At 39.1% G+C, this 24,029-nt stretch overlaps 1 long non-coding RNA gene across 6 annotated transcripts in view; it reads right to left on the bottom strand.

The window, feature by feature from the left end:
* The window catches only part of LOC145989445 (uncharacterized), a 197,166-nt gene that overhangs the window by 64,746 nt on the left and 108,391 nt on the right, over positions 1 to 24,029 (bottom strand). For 4 of the 6 annotated variants that reach the window (XR_014441853.1, XR_014441856.1, XR_014441854.1 and 1 more), the window contains one exon: positions 15,914 to 16,328. This is a non-coding gene — a long non-coding RNA (uncharacterized LOC145989445). Of the gene's footprint in view, positions 1 to 15,913; positions 16,329 to 24,029 lie in introns of those variants that run through there. The other 2 variants (XR_014441851.1, XR_014441855.1) reach the window with 1 other exon arrangement.

The following is a 24,029-nucleotide window of genomic DNA, read 5'->3' on the forward strand; positions in this document are numbered from 1 at the left end:
GAATAGACGTGGATTAGTCTTTTTTTTTATCTCGTTGTCCATTTATAAAATTATATTAGGCCTACACGTAAGAATGTTCACTATTTCACAGTGGTTCGGATCTCAGTTTGAACTTTAGTCCAGTTCTGTTTCTATCTGCGTACAAACTGGACTATTACAACAACATTTGACTAAAACAGAAATGTTCAATGCGAGTCCCTTATTTAATTTGTTATTGCATTCATTACGATCACTTACACCCGTATCAAATAACTCCTTCCTGTTTTTCCATTATATATGTGTGAATTTATGTGTTCTGCATTCACATACCACAGGAAACGCCTCTTGTAATATTTATAGTAATTTGTTCTATTGTTTCGACATATTCTGTGTTGATCAAGGTTCTGTTTTTCACCAAATTCTTGTACAATGAAGGATGTTAAAGAATAACTACGGTGTGAATTAAAAATTATCCACAAGAAGGTCCAAGTTCACTCCTGAGGAGATTAACAGAAACATGAAATGCTTGATATTTTCACCATCACAAGTTCTAACATGTCCGTCATTTGAGTTTAAGTTCTTTTAAATCCTCTTTATGCACAGATAGGCTAATCGGGAGTGGGCCTACAGTTTAAAGTGGGATCTGAACCACTATGTGCCTCGAACATAACTTCAGAAAACGATATGGTGTTAATTTGCGATTTAATGTCAGTATGTGCCACCATATATCGCAGACGCCAATGAAAATCAAGTTTCTTGTTTTTGTTACAAAGGAGAGAGTTTAGCGTCTCATCAGCATCCGTGGACCTGCGCGGGAGAGGTTGTTTCTCCGCGTGCGATGCTCCAGTTCGAAGAAAGCGAGATCGGATGGTCTACATTAAACGTGTTCTAGGAGCTGGAGTGCAGCCAGGTTTGGCACCATGACCGACTAAGTTTTGGAGGAGACGATTGACTTTCTCGGCATGACCCACATTCGTGGAATTTCCACGTTGTCGCTGCCAGACGAGTTGTTAACCCGCTTAACTTCTTCTTCTCGGAATTTGTTTGGGGTTTACAGCATCGAGTGGCAAAATCTTCCCGCGTCTGGAAATCTCTGTTGAGGGGAAACCAGTGACGTGGTCAGCGAATATCCTTCGGTTGGGCTCTGTTTCGGTGACCAAAGTTACTACGATTATCTCTCTTTCCCTCTTTTTATTTTCTTCTTTCACCTTCTCTTTATTCATCTATTTATCGACTTTCAACTCATTCTTCCTGTTTCTATCTTCTTGTTTCTTTCTATTCTTGTCTCATTCTATCGTCCTCGGTTTTTCTATCTGCCTTCCTCTCTTTACCTTTATCCCTCTTTCTTTTAATATTTCCGCCTTCCTCTGTTGATCCACATTAGGGTGTATCGAAAAAAACTTTTTTTCGAAATGTTAAGGTGGCTAGTGCAGAAAAGTGGCCATTTGTGACCAAAAACACGTCTGATTTTTTTTCTGATTTTTTGGAGGTCGTTTAGGTGGCGCGCATCGACCTTGAAGTTTTGATAGTGATTTGGTTATGCAACACGCACAACAATTTCACAGAAATGTGATTATTTGGCTATTTCATGTGTTTTTTTCTGCATTATGGTCGTTTATTGTTTTGTTTATGGCAAATATGTTACATTCGTGCCTTAGGGGTGGTTTCCTATGCTGTTTACGTATGCTTTTGGTCAAAAATTGTCAATTTGAGGCTAAAAACTCTATATTTTTCTATTGATGGTTTCCAATTGGTTTCGACTGTGTTTTATTCGAAGGTTTTCCGATATAAAAGACTAAATAAAATATTTTGGCTTTCTAATTGCTAACAGTTCCTCAATTACTGTCCAGCGCTTCGCTTATTTTCATAGCTTATTATGCTTTGAAAATAACCCAGAGCTCACCACGAGGAGGTGGCTGGACTGCGAGCTCCACCCACCCAAATGATGTTGGCAAACATAATTTTACTAAGGGGCAGGCCAAGATTTTCTTCTAGTTTTCTCCTTGAACTTTATAGTCACTTTTTGTTCGAAATGTCGGCATATGTTCTCTAGATTCGAATTTCGCTTTGATGTAGCCATCACGTGCGCTGGCGCCGAAAACGGAAGAAGCAGCCTCTGTGATAATTTTCACAAGTCGCTCCACTCCTTGTGTGTGGCAGGGGAAGTCTTGAATTTGAGCTATATTTTTGTTTTTATTGTAGTCATCTACTTCTTCATTTGTAATATTATTGGCCAACGTAGGCTCGTGGAGGGAGCATGAAGCCCAATCAACCATGTCATAGTATTGGTCTCCATTAAAATTGATGGTTGGTAAAACAAAAGTGCGAATTCTTTTGCCTTTCTTTCAATCCTCTTGCTTTCTTAATTCTTTGCCAACCAAAACTTCTTATTTCTGGGATTTTGTCGGTTATTAAAGCCAGCAGGAGATTTTCAGGATGGGCCCAGAATGCGTTTTGTTGAATGACCCTATTAATCAGATCTCTCAAGTGGTGTGGGAGAAATCGGGACAAGTGGATCAAATTCCAGAGGTGTCGGGCTCCGTCAGTTATCGATGGTTCCTTCTTGATCCCAAACCACACCGGTGCGTACACCTTCATTATGTAGTATGTGGAATTTGATCTACTTGTCCCGATTTCTCCCACACCACTTGAGAGATCTGATTAATAGGGTCATTCAACAAAACGCATTCTTGGTCCATCCTTAAAATATCCTGCTGGCTTTAATAACCGACAAAATTCCAGAAATAAGAAGTTTTGGTTGGCAAAGAATTAAGAAAGCAAGAGGATTTAAAGAAAGGCAAAAGAATTCGCACTTTTGTTTTACCAACCATCAATTTTAATGGAGACCAATACTATGACATGGTTGATTGGGCTTTATGCTCCCTCCACGAGCCTACGTTGGCGAATAATATTACAAATGAAGAAGTAGATGACTACAATAAAAACAAAAATATAGCGGAAATTCAAGACTTCCCCTGCCACACACAAGGAGTGGAGCGACTTGTAAGGATCCGCCCTGGATCATACTCGGTTTTATGGGTCTATTGAGCCTCGGCTTCACGCTCAGTATCTCTTCGGGGCTTGAGTCTCCTCGGCTCAAAGTTCGGGTTAATCCGGCAGCTTCAGTCCTCGATGTAAGGTCCCTCATAATTCTGGGTCAAAGGTTCTCAATCTACTTATAGACCTTGACCAAGATTCTACAAGTAATCGACAATCCTTCTTCCCACTAGGTTCCGTCGATATCCAGTTAAGTATCAAACTTCCTTTTCTTTTTTCAGCCTCTGACCAGAGAACCGAAAATTAATCCGTGTCCACAGAATAAGAAAAGGTGTACCCTGACCAGGGTCACAAACGTTGACTACCAACAGTCTATCGGCCGATCCCGAATTCCGGTATATCTCAAGACAATCACAACTCTCTCAATTATATCTCCTGACCAGGAGCATAGAACAGAGAGAACATAAGCCTTCTGACCAGAAGAGCTAAGTAACTGTCCTAAGATAATCCCAGAATGAACTAATTCCTAATAACGAAGTGGAAGTAAACGCAGAAGTTCGAGCGTTGAAAGAAAAGACGGTTATACGAGTTCCGCATTTATCAAAAGTTCGGATACAAAGGCCACGGGCCACAGAGCTTCGCTGCTTATATAGCATTTCTCGGTGCCGTGAAGGATTTACCAACTTTTACCTTAACATCAATTTTACATTACAATAAAATACAAATTAATTAAATATCAATGAGGAACATAATTAGTTACATGCAAAAATTACTATTTTTACCCTTTTGTGAATAATAAATATGCAATAGAATTTTAATTGTTACACTCAGTATTTAATTTGACCAGGGAGTATGGCTTCTTCCAACTCCCCTCTCTCCCTGCAACGGCCGGGGCGATATGACAACAAAGAAAAAGAAAGAAAATTTACAACGTCAAAATGTTAAGCAAAAGTTATTTATATACAGGTTTTGTCTTGCGCGGGCATAACTTTCTTTTACGTTAACGTAACTAAATTCTGAATACACTGTCTTGCAGTAAAATAATCAGGGATTATTATGATATAAGTTTAATTATTGTCCGCCAAGGGACACGAGAGATATAGCGTGGGGAAAACAGCCTAATCTTTCGTCTTTTCCCTGTGACAACGTTTTCATAAAGTTGAGTCTGCCTGGCTCTTACACAATAGCGTTAGCTTTCTTGCATTGTTATCACCGATAATAAACTTCCAGCTCAGCTTGCTGGCAGAAAGAAACAAACTCTTGGAACTTATATTTAACATCAGGATGTATAGTTTATATACGAGGTGTGTTTCACATTACTTGTGTAACGGTCGGATTGACCATTACTGGTTTTGGTATATTGTAATAATTGATTGCTGGCCAGCTACAAGGTGTAGGGTTAAGTAATATGCTTCCATGAGTGTACTTTTATGTTATTATTGCTTGTAAGTGTATATTATTGGATTGTGCTTTGCTGGATGTTAGATTCCCCTGTTTTTACCTCCCCGGTTGGGGGAGCTAGCTGTCTTACAAAGGACCGTTGGCAGTGGAATTTTCCAACGCTACGGGGTCCACGTCCACGGACGTTTACCCCGACTATAAAAAGAGCCAGTGGGCTTTAGCAAAAACAGTGTTTCCCCATTGATCGACGAAAGAGGAACGTCTCCTCAAGTTTAGTCCACTTATGGTGGCTAAACTGGATATCATAATGTAGCATCTGGTTATGCCAGCCCCTGTTGCTGTCCCAAGTCCCCTTTTAGAAAAAGCTTTGATTATGTGGATATTTCCGTATTTGATTAATTGATGCCCAAAAAGAAGAGAGAAGGCGTAAGGAAACGCATTTGTAACGGAATATCATTTAAGCTGAGGATAGGCCCACCGAGATAGTTTTGCTAACTCGGTGGTAAGGGAAGTGCCGATGGTTATGCCATAGGTGCGCAAATATATTGATTTAGAGATTTGGTAATTTGGTCTATGCAAGACACTCATGGAAACGCTCTGTAAAATATGTATATATATAACTACGTATAATAAACCAATATATCCTACGAGAATGTAATAATTTCAAGAACTACGGTACTGTCCATTTAACCAGTTGTATATTCACTTGCTGTATATGTGTAAACGAACCAGGGACATACAAATATAAATTGTTATGTGAAACCCCCCTTTTGTAATTCCGGCGCAAATATAATCTGCTCGCTTGGCACCCAGGGTGAGGTGAAAGGAGAGATTGAGGGATGAAAGTAGGAAGTAATCCAGAGGGCCGGATAGAAACGAGGGATAGGGGGGCGACACTTTCACATATGGGGGCTCCATTGTCCAGGATATATCTTGTTGTATAAATTGTCGTCAGGTCTATAAGTTTGAAAGATAGACGGACTGACGGACGGATAGATTTTTTAATTTTTACAACGAAGATCGTACAGAAGTGAATGTTATTACGTAGTGGAAAAAGTAAAGTAGAAAAAATGGCAGTACAAATTGATAGAGATTTGCTTGGACAGCTATTGGGTAATCAGGATATAAGCGATAAATCTCAGGAGGAAATTATTAGGGAATTAAATAATCTTGCTTTATCGCGCACTGAACAGCAGAGTGCTAAGGAAGAGGAGAAAAAAGTTCAGAAAATTCTCGATAAGTCAAATTTACCGATTCCAGTCTTCACAGGGAGCGATGACAAGATTTCGCCGCATGATTATTTGCAGGAGTTGCGGAATTATAAAGATGTCATGAGCATTTCGGAGAAGTCATTGTTTGACAAGATTCTTCCGTTTTCGCTAAGGAGGGCTGCAGGGGATTGGTTTAGATTTTCACGCCCGTTTGAAGATTTCAAGAGCTTTGAAAATGCTTTTTTAGAAGAATATTATTCTGTAGATTATAAGAATGAGATCGACCGTTTGATTCTGAATCGCTTCCAAATGAGCGAAGAATCTCTGGTTTTGTTTATTCGTCGAATGAGAAAACTGTTTTCTATGAGGCAAAAAGAGACAGAGGAATGTGAAGTAATAGAACATATTCTATCTCATGCACACCCTAGTTTCCGAAGGCATTTGTATGGGATGCAATTTCATACTTTGAAGGAATTGGAATCTGAAGCAGCCATTGTTCAGAGGAGGTTGTATTCAGAAAGGCTTTATTATTCACCGCTCGCCGGTGAGACGGAATTATCTTTTTCTGAAGTTTGCAACACTGAAGAGGACACCTCGCGAAGAACAGGAGTAAAACATTTGGCTTTGTCCGCGAGGACAAGCGAGGGGGGAACCGAGAGTGACCAGCTACCGTTATGCTCTCTCAATCCAGGTTTAGGAAAAAGGATCAAGGGCTGTGAAACAACCGCGTTTCTAAGAAGGGGCGGGCATTGGCGGTGATGCGACCGTAGGGCAAAAGAGACCCTCTTTTGATGCGACTTTTGGACAAGCGGGGGCCAATAAAAATTCTGCAAAGATAATTTGTTGGGGCTGCCGTAGTGAGGGCCATAAACTTCAGGAATGTCAACAGACCAATAAAAGGAACCAACCCGCTGGAAAGGGAGGTCAACAGCGTCCCCAAATAAACATTCTGTCGCCCGCCGGGAGAAAACGCAGAAACAAAGGCCGTTTTTTGAATGGAGAAGGCTGTTTTCAGCAAGACCTCGAACCTCTCATTCAATGTAAGATTAACAACAAACGCTTTGTATTATTTGCAGATACGGGAGCTTCAGCTTCTACGCTAAGTTTGGAAACAGCCAAGTTGTTAGAGAGGGATGGAAATAAATTCATGAAGACGAGAAAATGGAACATTTCATTAGCTGTGGGCAGCGTTACATCGAAGGGCGAGATGTATGCTACTGTTTGTATTAATGACATGAAATTTAAGCATAAATTTATCATCCTTGAGAATTGTTTCCGTGACATAATCGTTGGAAAGGATTTTTTGAAGCAGAGTGGGATAATTTTGCACATTGAGCAGAACGGATGGTCGTTCAAGGATAGCGACGTGATTTACACGTTCTCGAAGCGTGCATGTAAACGAGAATTCGCTGTTACAGTTATGCAGAGAAATAACGTGGTACAGGAAAGGAATAACTCGTCAGATCACTCGAGCCTGGATGGATGCAACACACATGCACAAGAGAATGGAGGGAAGTCTACGAATGAGGATACGGGCCAATTAGTCGATTCCCAAGGACTCGAAGTTCAGAAGACTGCAAACGCTGGTGCATTATGCTCTCTGAAAATCTCGAAAGAGGTGAAGAGAAAACGGAGGAACGGAATAAAAAGGGAATGCAAATTTCCTCGAAAAAATTCCATTTCTACGAACGAGAAGAACCATTCATTATCACTGTTGCCTTTTGCTTTAGAGGACAATGAAAATGATGAATTACTGGTTTCTGAGAGGCTACAAAAAACTTCATCGCTTGTTTCAGAGCAAATGAGAGACAGTTTGTTATCTCAAATAATGAAACAACTGAAGGGAAAGCATTTCTCTGGGAGTAGGAAGTATAAGGAGAAAGTTGCTAAGTTGGCCAATCAGTCGTTTTTGGATAAGGAGGGAGTTTTGTGCAGGAGGATAGACTGCAAGCAAGATCCTAAGGGAACAGCCAAGATATGGGTCCCGTTGAGTTTGAAATCTCAAATATTGACGTCACATCACGATTCTGAATTTGCAGGACACAATGGGAAGCAGAAAACTTTGTCGAAAATCAAGGAGAAATATTCGTGGCTTGGAATGACACGAGATATCGCTCGCTACGTCAGAAGTTGCGTTCCCTGTACTGTTTCCAGCAAAGAGAAGACAGAAGAAGTGAGGCTGAAATACAAGAAAACGAGGCCAGCCATACTTCAGGTGTTCCCGGAAGAAGAGAACGAGATCAAACGTAGGCCATGTAAATTTCGCATTGGAGACAAGGTGTGGCTGAAAGAGCACACTATATCTGGCAGATTGCGTGGCGTTAATGGTGAACTTGAAACGGAACACTCAGGTCCATGTTTAATGTCTGGAAGGATTAAAGAAGATACTTTCAGGGCAAAGAATGGGAAGGGTTGTCCGATTGTGGAAGGTGAACCAAGCCAGTTGTCCAGCCATAAACCACCAGCTTTTGCTGCGAGGTGGAGGGACAGAAAACAGCCAAGGGGAGCCACGCGACAACTCCTAATGAGGGTTAGGAAGACTACCGTCGGGCCGCCTAGCCAGCAATCCCAGCTGTCATAATAGCCGACCGCGGATCTTCTTTTATTTGTTATTTTTTTATTTAGTTTTCATTTGTATATAACTTACCCCCATTTTCTTCATTTTCACAACACTGTTTATTTATTTGCGTGTCGCTAATAGAATGAGTAAACTTTATAGTAATATTACTATAAAGTTAAAGGAAATTGAAATTTTTGTCCAAAAAATCTTCTTCTTAAGCAAGAATTAAAAATAAAATCAGGAAATCTTGATCAAAATGCTTGAGTTTAAGTTGTCCAAGTTGTAAACAGTAAGACACATTGTGGATTTAGATTCGAGAGTCGAACCAGGACTCGGTCAGGAGTCGAACCAAGGACTCGGTCAGGAGTCGAACCAAGGACTCGGTCAGGAGTCGAAGCCAAGGACTCGGTCAGGAGTCGAAGCCAGGGACTCAGTTGGGAGTCAAATCAGGGACTCAGTTGGGAGTCAAACCAAGGACTCGTTGGGGAGTCAAACCAGGAACCAGAGAAAACCAACTTCAAGGAAGATGCTGTCAGGAAGACTTAATCCTAGAGAGGATACTTCAGTGGCGGACTTCACAAGTAAGAGGAAGCTTGGTGAATCTGTGAACATTGTGGACAATGTGATAAAGTGAATGAACTAGTGACTATTTCATTTTTCAGATACTCTGAGAACAGTTGAATACCTTAGTGGGTATTGTGTAATTGTGTTGGATGATTTTGTAAATATGGTAATCTTGTTTTGAGTGTATTGTTTTTTTCTTGTTCCTCTTGAAGGGGGGAACTATGTAACGGTCGGATTGACCATTACTGGTTTTGGTATATTGTAATAATTGATTGCTGGCCAGCTACAAGGTGTAGGGTTAAGTAATATGCTTCCATGAGTGTACTTTTATGTTATTATTGCTTGTAAGTGTATATTATTGGATTGTGCTTTGCTGGATGTTAGATTCCCCTGTTTTTACCTCCCCGGTTGGGGGAGCTAGCTGTCTTACAAAGGACCGTTGGCAGTGGAATTTTCCAACGCTACGGGGTCCACGTCCACGGACGTTTACCCCGACTATAAAAAGAGCCAGTGAGCTTTAGCAAAAACAGTGTTTCCCCATTGATCGACGAAAGAGGAACGTCTCCTCAAGTTTAGTCCACTTATGGTGGCTAAACTGGATATCATAATGTAGCATCTGGTTATGCCAGCCCCTGTTGCTGTCCCAAGTCCCCTTTTAGAAAAAGCTTTGATTATGTGGATATTTCCGTATTTGATTAATTGATGCCCAAAAAAAGAGAGAAGGCGTAAGGAAACGCATTTGTAACGGAATATCATTTAAGCTGAGGATAGGCCCACCGAGATAGTTTTGCTAACTCGGTGGTAAGGGAAGTGCCGATGGTTATGCCATAGGTGCGCAAATATATTGATTTAGAGATTTGGTAATTTGGTCTATGCAAGACACTCATGGAAACGCTCTGTAAAATATGTATATATATAACTACGTATAATAAACCAATATATCCTACGAGAATGTAATAATTTCAAGAACTACGGTACTGTCCATTTAACCAGTTGTATATTCACTTGCTGTAAACGAACCAGGGACATACAAATATAAATTGTTATGTGAAACCCCCCTTTTGTAATTCCGGCGCAAATATAATCTGCTCGCTTGGCACCCAGGGTGAGGTGAAAGGAGAGATTGAGGGATGAAAGTAGGAAGTAATCCAGAGGGCCGGATAGAAACGAGGGATAGGGGGGCGACACTTTCACACTTGGTAATTAACAATTAAGACATAAAATTATAAGTACAAAACAAAGAAAAATATTAAGTTTATATACATATTTGTAACGTGGACACTGCTACACGTTACAGACTTGTGAAAATTATCACAGAGGCTCCTTCTTCCGTTTTCGGCGCCAGCGCACGTGATGGCTACATCAAAGCGAAAATCGAATCTAGAGAACATATGCCGACATTTCGAACAAAAAGTGACTATAAAGTTCAAGGAGAAAACTAGAAGAAAATCTTGGCCTGCCCCTTAGTAAAATTATGTTTGCCAACATCATTTGGGTGGGTGGAGCTCGCAGTCCAGCCACCTCCTCGTGGTGAGCTCTGGGTTATTTTCAAAGCATAATAAGCTATGAAAATAAGCGAAGCGCTGGACAGTAATTGAGGAACTGTTAGCAATTAGAAAGCCAAAATATTTTATTTAGTCTTTTATATCGGAAAACCTTCGAATTTAACACAGTCGAAACCAATTGGAAAGCATCAATAGAAAAAATGGAATTTTTAGCCTCAAATTGACAATTTTTGACCAAAAGCATACGTAAACAGCATAGGAAACCACCCCTAAGGCACGAATGTAACATATTTGCCATAAACAAAACAATAAATGACCATAATGCAGAAAAAAACACATGAAATAGCCAAGTAATGACATTTTTGTGAAATTGTTGTGCGTGTTGCATAACCAAATCACTATCAAAACTTCAAGGTCGATGCGCGCCACCTAAACGACCTCCAAAAAATCAGAAAAAAATCAGACGTGTTTTTGGTCACAAATGGCCACTTTTCTGCACTAGCCACCTTAACATTTCGAAAAAAAGTTTTTTTCGATACACCCTATTCCACATCTTTCCTCCTTCCTTCATCTGCTTTTCTGTATTTCTTCTTTCCTCTGTTCCCTCATTTTTTCCTTCTTGTCATTGTATCCACGATTCTTTCTTCCTTTTTCTCTATAATTTTTCTATATTTCTCTATTGTTAATTTTTCTGTATCTTTCATATTTCTTTTCCTGTCTCTCTACTTCTTTTTATCAATTTCTGTCTCATTCCATCCTTTTCTGTCTTTTTATTTGGCAGTGCGTAATTGCAGTTTTACTCTGTTTCTTTCTACTTTTGTTTCTCTACATGTTCCCTCTTTTCTCCTTCTCGTTTCTCTAAATTTCATCCTTCCTTTCCATGGTTCTCTATCCTTCCTATTTTTGTATCTTTTCATATTTATTTTCCGGTTTCTCTATCTGTCTATCAATTTTTGTCTCTCATTCTTTCTATCTCATTCTTGTCTACTAATTCCGCAGTGCATTATTGTACCTTTACTCTAAATGATTCTGTAAATTTCTCTATTTTACGGTGGGCTATGTGCGCTTTTCAAACTCACCTCGTACATGCACATGGCGTTATTGTTGAAGCGTGGCATTCCAATCCGAGTGTCGAAGATTTTGCATTATATATCTCGCGTGAGACTATAATAAACATGTTGTCAGAAGCCAAATAGACGTCGTACTACCAACCTTGACAAACTGTATAACTCGCTTTTGTAGTACACGTGTACGGCACAAACACGCAAAAGGACCATATGTCCACACGCACAACTTTATGCCGCGTGATAGAAAGGTCAAATGAAGGACAGGGCCATATCCGAAATATATTCCTGGTGTTTGGTTAGATAAGAATTGACATGTATTATTATAATTTTTGTAACGTATATATCGACGTGAGACTTGTTGCTCGCTCGCCGAAACAAATATATGACCTTATTTTTACACAAATCACAGTCAATTGCGCAGCTCCGTCACTTTAAATAGACTCACGTGTATCTCTCCATGACACAGTCAACAAAAATAAACTAAACACATCAATTTTCAAGAATTTTCACTAGATAAATTTCACACCAGTAAGGGAGATATGTACAGAAATACACTTTCAACATCTTTTAGAAATCAATAGTCAAAATACTGACATTTTTAAGTATATGTCTTTAAGTCTGCATGTCTCGCAGAAGTTCTATGTGTGAGCTATTTGTTACACGACAGGTATCAATACGATAATCCAATTCGTTCCAAACTGACAAACTGTTGTGATGCGTTGTTTTACGTAGCATGTTGTCCACATTTATAGTAAGTGAAGGAATCCTACCAAATAAATCAAAAGGAGATAAGATCCGAACTTGTTGACGCCACGTGTTTTGGTTTGTGGAGGGACTAATCCAACATCGAGACACATCTTGTTGACCCATGTACGTACTTTAGAACCTCCCTGCGCCAATGACACAGAGCTCCATCGTGGATGAAAATGAAGTTTTGCACTGTCTCTTTTTTTGGAATTGATGTAGCCGCCACTCACTAAGCATGTCGAGGTAAATTCTTCCATTTTCTGTATTCGCGTTTGCACGGGATACAGAACAAAACACGCTCGGTGAATACCACCGCACATGCTGGACCATTATTATTGGGTTTTCCTTCCCCATATATACGCACGTTGCGTTCGTCGACTTTTCCACTAATGTAAGGTCCACTTGATTGACTGATTTGCTATATTTTACTTCACTTTTCTCTGCCGCTTTTGGCTAATTGCGAAGATGAGGATGAAATGTGGTTAGATGAATTGGTGAAAGGATGATCACAAGCACACATGGGCAGGACACAACGCAAGTCCCACAGAGAATTACATGAATCTCGTTATTCTGCAACAATGCAGTACAGGAAGAGAGGCTGACATTTATGTGTCTTCAGAAAAGATCTCTATTAGGTCATTCTAAATAATGGGAAATTTTTTGTATGATTCTGTTTTTGGTAGACCACATGACATTATTTGCAAGTAAATTGAATTTATTGACAGTATTGAAGAATGGTTCTATGCTCGCTCAATGTTTCTTATAATTCCCGTGGTTGTATAGACATCAGGGTGCGTGGCGTGCATTTAAGCATTGCTTACAAATGAAATATAATAGGTATAAATCTCGCTTTTGATAAAGCCGTTCTACAAAGTTTATGCATGTAAGAGCAAACAAGACCTACAGTGCAAATTACACGTTTTTTGCTCGATTTATATGGTGAAGAATATAATTTCTGGACTTTTACTTTAGGCAAAATTACAAAAAGGGTTTCCTTCTGCTGACTGTGCCTTTTATACAGTGTGCCTACAGTGAGCTTTTTGTAAAATGATGAATGATGATGCTGTTGTAGTGTGCAGTATAGAAATGTTTTGAGCGCCTCCTGCGACTAGAGAGAATCTGCTTGTTATGGCTGAAATAACCGCATATTAAAATAATGTTGACTTACGTTATTGTTTACCAAAGTCTCGCCAGCCTCCGTGCAAGGTAACGTGCAAGACGTATAGGTTCTAGGTTCGAACCCTGGTTAAGGCATGGCTATACCATTATGTTTATCCCATCATGCATTCTCATCGTCGCGATTAACCAAAGAATAAGATGTACAATAACCAACATAGATAGAAATAGAGAGACCGAGAGTCTCGGACACCAAGAGTCGGTTTGATTTCTATTTTACGGTGGTCTGTTTTGTTCTCGTACTCCTCTCGAAGGGTCTGGTCTTATCTCGTCTCGATTTTCAAAAAGGCCGTCTCGGTACCATCCATAGTCGCTGGTGGCGTTGCGAATAAAATCTGACACCACAATTGAAATAGTATACGTAACTAGTTATATATTTTTTACCATTGAGGATCTATCGGGTGAGAGCTTTCTTTTCTCTTGGGGCCTTCTCTTGAAATATTTGTGCATACACCATTGTTCACAGGTGTTTCCAACAGCATGCTTCCACTTTGGCATTATCCCAGGCCCCGTTTGGATTAGTCCTTGCTTTTTTTCTATACACTGGATAAAATCCCTGCTACTTCACCTCATTGTGTACACATTCCATCTTGATTCAATAGATTTAGTAGAATGATCCATTCATCTGCTTAATCCAGGGATTACTTAATATATATACTAGTCTGGCCCACACGCAAATCACTACTGGTATTAATATTTATGGTTCCCACCCACCACGTCCCTAGCTCACACGCACTCGACTTTCTGCACAGTTAATATAGGTCGAACACTCCCAGAACCATCCGCAGGTACAAAACTATCTTCTATCTCTAAAATATCTCACCTGCTTCACTACTTGTAGTCCACAGATTATACAGGGTGTTGCAAAAAGGTTAACTGAATGAAAACACTACTAAAACGAAAGAGAGATTCTTGTTTATTTACTCATTATACATTCTGTACTAAGAAAACTTAAGAAAATCGCTACATTTCCAAATATTTTGCGTCCTTACACGCCAATTCATAAACAATATAATTAGATATAATGTGATTCTATTTAGCTATTTGTGGTGTAGGTACTACATTATCTGAAATACCAGATATTGTGTTGTGTAAAAATAATTCTTGCAATAATTCTCTTTCATTAGTAAGGCTCTCGTAATTGAAAGTCAATAACTCTATAATACCCTGCATGATTCTTTTACTAATAAAAATACCTTAAAAACGTTTTATGAATTCGTTCTATTACGGTATATCCGGATGAGATTTGTAACAATGAGATCGCACAGTGAAAGCATATTGTGTACCTTTCCACGGATTCGAACTCGGTGCTCACATTTTCTCGGTGCGTAATGCTATCCTCTAGGCCACGGAGCTGAGACTAGTCCAGTTCCTCTTTCAATATAGGAAACCAATTAATACTATGCGCGCGCGAGACACACACACACACACACACACACACACACACACACTATAACGCATTTATAATCACAACGCAATTGTGCGTTAGAATATAATTTCGAGCAAGTGAGTTCCCAAATAACTTTCCTGGATCCACCCCAGCGGTGGAGTGTCTCTCTTATCCTACGCCTCTTTTCCCTTTAAGGCCAATTCTGAATGCAAATCTCTCTTCTCTTGTCCTCAGATAAACTGTTGATATGCGGTCATTTCTCGGTCGACCGGACGTTTGTTCATTATCGAAAAGCATTGAGTGGTTCTCGGAGCTGTATTCTATTGTTGACCACATTTACGTCATTGTTGACGTCACGGGCTCTCGTTATGGCCTTTGAGTGTACATTGAATTGGAATACGGACATTCCATCAAATATATTTATAAAAGCGCTCTTCCATGCTTTGTGACACGTCCTTCAATCTTGTGCAGAAATAATATTTGTATTCAGACGACACGCTATTTACGGGACTGACGTAGTTTGGACACCACATAACTCTTTTTGTACCGACCGGCATTGTGATCTGATATTGGACATACACGTGTGGCGTATGTTTAGATTTGCAGCTTAATACATCATCATTGAAAATGGTTATTGCGGAGACTCTTATATAATTTGCTCTAGATATGCATGTATTTGCAGTCACGTTATTCCCTCTTTGCTGGGTGTTCTATCTGCGCTAAAGTCACGTACCTATATTCGAAAAAAATACAACCTTATAGATTGGAGTCCTCGTATCAGACTATAAGGTGTGGATTGGTCACACTTGTAGGACAAGTCTTCAATAAAAATGTATTTTATAATCACATTGTTATTTAGTGATGCAAATAATGATTTATTGACCATACATAGGACGTTTAAATATTAATATACAAATTCAAATGTTGCATTGAACGTGTTAAATTTTCGGTTCAGACCTCTACTCCGAAGACACACATCTTGTATTCCAATCTTGTAAAGTTTACCATCAATGATAAATATCTTTATCTTGATAATTTTTATCTCGAGATTTGCCGATTACATTTTGACAGGTTGGGCCATTGCTTACTCTGGTCCACCAATGACGGCGCTCCTGCTTGGTATTCTCATTCAAGTAGTTCCTCGGTTTGGCCTCACGATGCTGAGTCCATACCGAACAGGGGCGTAATGGCTTAGAGGAGCCCGAGCGACCCGACACGAAGAGACCCAGCAGCGACTCGGGGTGCAATCAACTTAAATGTGTACGAATGACTACCTGCTTAAAATATTAATAAAATTATAAATGGTATCAATTCTCCTTTATTGAGTTGAATTATTCATATATACAGAGAACCGTTAATATATCTGATAGCATTTTTTTAGAAAACCATTGTAAAAAACTTAGGTTCTGCCATATAATCTTCAGCATCTTCTAGGAACGTTTAAGAAGAAGGGATCTAACTAACATTTCTAATTAGAATGATCTTACACTATATTGCCTGTATAGACCGTATATGATTTCTTGGTAGAAAGCTGCTCACCTTATGTTTTCTATCCTTATCCATTTGTTTCCCGTGCATCGTATTTATGGAAGGCAAATTGTGTCGCTGGATTATATTGTGTCCTTCTTTGTTGAATTTCTCCATTTGTTCCTGTCTTCTGCTAATAAAGTATCGTAATTTCTCTACGGCTTCTGGAATTTATATCCTTAGAATTTAGTAGCGCTGGGGATCCTGAAAATCAACATAAAGATGCACTTATAACCTAAAATTTCCATAAATATGCCCTAACAACAATATAAATTTCTAATAATGCTTCATGTGCTGAACTATTCGTACCAGAATAAACAGAAAAGAAATAATTAATAATAATTAAATTTGAAAATGTGTAGGGCTGTTCATTCTTCTTCCAGATATCAGTACCACACGCTGGAATATTTTGTAATAACTATTTTGTGCGAATTTCCAAACGTAAATGGTAGACTACTGTCAGCAAACTAACCTGTACTGGAGGGTTTTTCTCCACTTCGACTGACACAAGAGGAGGAAATTTAAAACTCCGGAAATAGCTAAGCATATAAAGTTTTATGTGCCTTAAAGAAGCGAAAATATGACCGGAAAATGGTTAAAAATATGCTGAGTCACGTAGAAAAAGGTAAAAACGAAATAAAAAAGTTGAAATACTAGCTTACCTGCAAGGCGTTGTGTGTGTTGCCTAACTATACGGCGAGGAGTGCATTTTAATAGAAAATTTCAATGGCAACTTCTACCATCGCCGTAGAGATAGGCAACACACATAACGCATTGCAAGGAAACGAGTGTACCAGGATCTGGGTGTCCCATTTATATTGCTGGTGACTGTACATATGCGTAACCTAGGATGTTAGTTTAATTACGTTTTCATAACATGTATTTCAGCAACGAGACACTGCCAAGTCCCGTCACAATACCAGTGATTTATTCACACATCTCCACATCCCTCTAACAGCTTCCCCCCAAATGTCTGTAACACACAGAGGCCAAATATATAGTCTTTGTGGCTCCACAATTACTCTTTCATCTCCTTAAAAACGATCTCCTTAAGAACGCACCAAATGGAAAAATCAGGATAAACATCTGCTAGATACCAGTCCTATTTGCCTCGTACCTACCTATAGGGTCGACACTTGATTGATTGATTTGGTGTATATTACTTCGCATTTGTGCCACAGTCGAAGATGAGTGATGAAGTGATGAAATTGATGAAGGAACACTCACAAAGAACACCCATGCTCACCGTGCTAACCACTCCGCCATCAAGGCTGGCAGGGCCGACACTTGTTTATAGCCACATAGCTCTTCCTGGAGGTTAATAATTGTTTTCACACATGTGAGAAAGTTTATTTCATTGAGTTATTAAAATTCGATATGTTCTTTTCACATACTGCTAAGACAATAAGCATATAAGCATTCTGAGATTGACCTCCTTACTGGAAAATAAATAGCTGGTGATTTATCTAAATGTCGCATCTGCTCTTCTCATCTCCTTCGTTACAAACAACCCATTTCCTTCCCAAGAGGCAATGATCCGCAGATCTACAACCTCTCAATCAAGGATTCCCAAATGGGAAAGAAGGATGGGGCTCGAATGCAGAGCAGGGCATCTCATGCGTTTTTCATGCGAAAACATCCTCAGAAAGACGCTACTTAGCATTCAAACGTTGGGGAGAAAGAAACTGGTCCTTGCCCATTTTGCGGATCTCCTCCAGTAGTGGTCCTTACCGAAAAATCGCGAAGTAATCGCGGATTCATGATCTGAGTTCATTCACACTGGTTCTCTCGCAGCTAAGGCCATTAAACCACAAGGGAAAGAAAGCTGTGTCATGTGCCAATGAACCATAAAAGATCTGTTCTTGGAAAATTTATGCCAACGGCACGTTCAGAGCAGAATATGAAAAGGCAAGAATTCTCTCATGGCAATATAATAGTTCATCATCATCATAATAATTTTGGCTCTATTACACTATTGGCACTATTACATTATGTGGAATATACAATATTAATTGATTTGTTGTTTTTTTTACTTCGCATTTCTGAGAATATTATACATACATTTATATATATATATATATATCGTGTGTTTGTATGTATGTTCTACGTATGTATATATCCATGCATGTACAATGCCGTTTTTCTGGGATGAAAGGTTCCGGTATTGTTCAAGTTGGTTTGTTGTGTTCATAAATCATCGTGTTTCCATGTGTGTTTTATTTTTGTTTGTTTTAAGTCCACCTTATGCACAGAAATGCTATCGGAACTTTACCTACAGTTTAAAGTGTATTTGCCTCCATCGGATATCTAACCCGGGACCCCTTGATTACAAGACGGCGACGTTACTCAATGTAGTTACACACACATATTTATTTCTTAAAAATGAAATGTTAGTAAATATTATTAATGCCTAGAATTGTGTGCCGTTAGAAACAATCACTATATACCAATATATATATATATATATATATATATATATATATATATAGTTCCTTTAAATTATATGTCTCCCTGATGGCGCAGTGGTACGTCGTCGCCTTGTAATCAAGGGGTCCCGGATTCGATACCCGGTGGAGGCACATAGTGGTTCGGATCCCACTTTAAACTGTAGGTCCAGTCCCGTAGCCTTACTGTGCATAAAGTGGACTTAAAACACCAACTAAATCAATCAATCAATCAAGTTCCTTTAAATTCGATCTTTCCGATGGCGTAGTGGTAACGTTGTTGCTTTGTAATCAACGAGTGCCGGGTTAGATGCACGGTGGAGGCACATAGCGGTTCGGATCCAACTATAAACTATCCCAATTAGAGCGTATCCATGCATAAAAGTGTATTTAAAACAAATAAAAATCAAACGTCAAAAACTCAAACCCCAACCAAATTCCAAGAATTGTCAACCACAGGGCAATATTTCTACTCATGTAGAAAAGAAATACCACCCTGTAAATATGTATCCTGATTTAAAAAGAAGCAACAACAAGTGGAGCCACTACTATTATATTACATGAAAATATATACACTGATAAACATAATGCACTTTGTAGTTCAATAGGAAAAACATTTTACATGTTGGGCAAATATTCATAGTCATTGTTTTCTGACCCTATGACTGTTTTCTTGCAAGTCATTATTACATCATCACATGAAAAAATGGTGTTTAGCTCTGGGTAACGTTGTTCACGAGACAAAGCTACTGTAACTTGGAATATATAAACAGATGCAAAACGAAATACACTTTATAATTCTAAGAAAATTTAACCTTATTGCACAAATATGTCGACAATTATATACACTCACGTAGCACAGCCATCATTGTGCCGATTGTACCGTGTGAAGTACATTTATCAACTGACACAAAGAATAAAGCACTTTACAGGCCTGTAGCCAAAAAAATGCTGTAAGGCACAGGTGCTGAGAATCACTGCTATTTAGATTCTACACACATCCTGCATTTTATGTTGACCTTTTCTGAACTACTGTTCGGAATCACTCATGTCGTAGACAGTATGATGAGGGCTTATGGTCGCTTTCTAATGCTTCCACATCTTCTTCATTTCCTCTATATTATTTTTAATGTCTGACAACTCAACATGTTCGTAATTCTAACATACAAGTACAGCGTGTTCAAAAGTGACGTAACCTTATGGAAAATCTCATGAATTGTTCTTGTTTCGTTATAGGTGCTGAATAACTGAGCAGCCATGGGCTATTCTTTGCAACAGCGTATATTCATTGTGACAGAGTACATCCGCACCAACAGTTATGCTTTGACCCAGAGGGCCTACGCAGAGAAGTATGGAACAGATGCTCCAAACAAATCCTCCATCAAGCGGCTGTACGGCAAGTTCAAGGTGAAGGGAAGTGTAGTGGACGCACCGAGAAACGGTCGATCAAGGTTGTTAACAGAAGAACAGTTGACCGATGTGCGAGCTGCATATGTTGTGAGTCCAAAAAGAATCAGTGCGACCGACGCCTTTCAAGCCAGTCCGGGCTCTCCATTGGCAGTGCACACACGGCGTTGCGCAAGTGTTTGGAATTGTACCCCTATAAAGTTAGAGCGGTCCAGCAACTGCTGCCTGAAGAACTGAATACCCGAAAATACTATTGTCGTTGGTTCATGGAATCTGTAACGCCAGAAGGGAAGGAACTCGATGATTGGTACTGGACTGATGAGGCATGGTTCCACCTGGATGGATACATTAATGCCCAAAATTCTCGGGTATGGGCCAGTGACAACCCACATGTGATGAAGGAGTTGCCACTGCATTCACAGAAAATTGGCTTTTGGTGTGCCATATCACGTAGTCGCGTGTTCATTACATTCTTTGACAGTGATCTCTGAACGGTATGTGACAATGGTGAGAGAATTTGTTAACACGTTGTCAGCTGAGAAGTTGGAACGCACATGGCTTCGACAGGACATTGCCACAGCCCACACAGCTGGGAACACAGTGCGTTACTTGGAAGAGTGTTTTCCAGGATTATGGTCACCGCCTTCTCCAGATTTAACGCCTCCAGACTTCTTCTTGTGGGGTTATCTTAAGGATTCCGTCTACATTACTCATCCGCACAGTATTCCGGAATTGAAAGACAATATTCGTAGCTGTGTTGGTAACATCTCACAGATAACATTCAAAAGGGTTTTCAACAACATGGTTCGTCGTGTCCACTTGTGCGAAGAACAAAACGGCAATCACTTCCAGCACTTAATCTAAAAAATGTAATAAGAAATGTTTTCCCATAAGGTTGCGTAACTTTTTGAACACCCTGTACAATAGCTCTTAACGAATATCAAATCAGGATCACCTTCAATGCTCATTATTCGTATTACCTCCCCCTCGCAAAGATCATTATTTTGTCTAGATATATTTCATTGTATTTTTGTTTAACATTGCTTTTCTGTCTCTTTCGGCTTGACAACAATGGGGATATAATAAATAATATGGTGATTGATAGAGTAGTACCATCCAAAGTCAATAATATGTCAATAGTATTAGTAATACATAATAATAACAATTACACATGATTCCAGCAATAAATGCCATTCCAAAAAAGCAGTAAGTTTTGCATAGAAACAATATATTGGTCCGTGCTTCAACGTTTAAGTGCAACCGGTAACGTTAGTCAGCACAACAGAGTACAGTTTCCCAAAAACATGGCCGTATATAAGGGAAGGGTTTAATTGGTCCAGTCCCTCTCATTAGTTTAGTAAACATTTTGCATTAATTGAATAACCGCATCGACATTTGATCAAATCACTATATTTTTTTTAAAAAAAACATCATTTTAAAAATGTAACTTGTAGTCCACAAGCATAATGAATGCTCTTATATTCTTCATGTGCAATAATTGTATTATGTTCATATCTTCAGAATTATTATGTAAGCATCCATTATGTTAATAATAAATGGAAAAAAGGGCAATAACACTTACATATTTTAAAAGCACACACATATATATATATTGATATATAATTTGAAAACATTGAAAATAAAAATGTCGTGCCTAAAATCAAGCTTTTTTGACGCTCAAATAGGTTTCGGCGCCTCTTGGCGATCTAGTGTTTATTTACAAGACCTCCGCCTTGCACACAACATACGATTGTGAAACTAGAACCTCTTTATGCAGATTTGAAAAGGCTAGAATGTCGAGGATTCTGATCTGACACCAGTCATAAGGGACCCAATTTGTCTCGCGAATCTGCTCGAGTTTAACGACCACATCTCGCTCCCTTATCTGATCCATATCAACATGCAGCAACTGCTCGTCCCTACAAGGTAACATATGACGACAATAAACTTCCCGGGAACTGGCCTTAGACTTGTCAAAGTCACCCCGTTCCTCACGAAACTTCTGCATAAGCAAATTTTATTCTCGCTCTCTCCCTCTCTCTCTCTCTCTCTCTCTCGGTCTGTTTTCTAGGAAACAGTTTGCAAACGTGCAATGTCAATTGTAAATCTAATTTATAGACAAGCATCTCATATTACGGAACAGGGTTGTTTTAACTTGTGGAACGTTCCTGCAATAATCAAGGGAATTACGTGCATGTATGGTATTGGGTCCATAAATGGGATACATATAGTGCAGTCAAAATAGGAAAAATAAAGGAACTAATTGATAACAAGCTGAAATTTGGTATGTAGCGTCTTTATATCATTAATAACAACATACCAAAAGTCCCCGGCGATCGCCCGTACGCTAAGTCCGCCATATTGAAAAATGGCGGACAATGAAAATTTTCACGAAATAAGGGAACTATAATTCATAACAAGCTGAAATTTGATATAAAATATCCTAGTAACATTAATAACAACAAACCAAAAGTTCCCTGCGATAATCAGTGTTCGAATTTCAGAATATGTAGGGAGAGGGGGTATCTCGAGCTTTCTATTTTTACATGCTTGTATTTTTACTTGAATAATAATACTGTGGAAGCCAAGGGCGTATGCAGAAATTTTTACGGGATATGTCGGGGAATTCCTCACCTCAAACATAAGCACAGATTTATATCCATCCATGTAAAAAACACAAAAAAAGTTCAGTCAAAGTGCACTGTTATTATTACATACAAAAATTCAAAGCACCTTGCTCTTATTGTCAGTGGTTACACAGAGATCAAATACCGAATCATACTTGCACATACACAGAGCCGTTGCTCAAGATATTTTACGTCTGGGGCAAGAATTGAATTCAGTATCCCTTGCGCATCTCAATGAACTTTTAGTTCTATCAGAATTGTATTTGGAGGAACCCAATTTGACAGCCAAATTATTTCTAATTTTGTATACTGCAGACCAACGACAATATTGATTTAGTATGGTACTGATACTTTCAAATACGAGTATAAACTTGATGCGATTCAGAAAAAAAAATGAGGGGAGTGAGAAAGAAAGTTTAGAGTAAATTGCTTTTAAAACCATTAATTTAATGTAAAATTGGGTATAAAAACAGGCAATTTAGACTGAATTATTGGTGTGAAATGAACTTGAAGTTCAAAAAAAAAAAAATTTGACTGCGAATTATCATTAATAATAACATAAGAGAAAGACATTTAGGAAGGGGGGAGTTCTTGTCGTAGTTTCTTCCTTCAATTCGAATACTGGATATAATGACGTCGTGTGTAGGAGGAAATCCTCTAAGAGTACGCACTTAACTTAGCGACCTCACAGAAACTAAAGAAATAATTATAACGACAAACATTTTGCGCTAAAACATATATTGATACATTGACTTTTGAATACATATGAACAAAAGGCCAAGTAATAATAAACTTGTATTTTTTAACTTTTATAAAGAATGCAATTGCGCACTCTTAGAGGACATTTTCTCTAAGAGTGCGCACAAGGTTCTTAAAGAGTACGGATTAACAGGTGTCACATTTATATAGCCTATATATACCATGCCCTCATAACAGGAGCAAGCTTCGTGCCACCATGGAGCACAAGCTACGCACTAAAGCCAGTCTTCAACGGGTTCGATACCCGGTGGAGGCACATAGTGGTTCGGATCCCACTTTAAACTGTAGGTCCAATCCCGATTAGCCTTACTGTGCATAAAGTGGACTATATTCGCACAATTTTCCTTGAAGGCACTGGTTTGCTTGTCACTGTGTCGTTCCTTTATTAAAGTCCCGGAAGTTGAAGCCAGAAGTGAGTTATTGTTCGGTCGTTCGGTGAAGATTTGAGAACTTCTGATTTTCTGACTTCTCCATGCACTGCGTACTATTAAAGGAACAAGATAAGGTTCAGAATTCATCGGCCAGGAGCAGCAGCGGGGGGGGGGGGAGGTTCTCACATTTGTCTGATGTTCGACGTTGTGGTATATACTAACGCTCATTACCACACTTAAAACAAATTATTACCATTACCAGATCTTAACCCCTTAAAATGTAGTAGTTGAATATTA

This window comes from Lepisma saccharinum, chromosome 1, assembly GCF_977018435.1.
Source record: "Lepisma saccharinum chromosome 1, izLepSacc3.1, whole genome shotgun sequence".
In the NCBI taxonomy this organism is placed as follows: Eukaryota; Metazoa; Arthropoda; class Insecta; order Zygentoma; family Lepismatidae; genus Lepisma; species Lepisma saccharinum.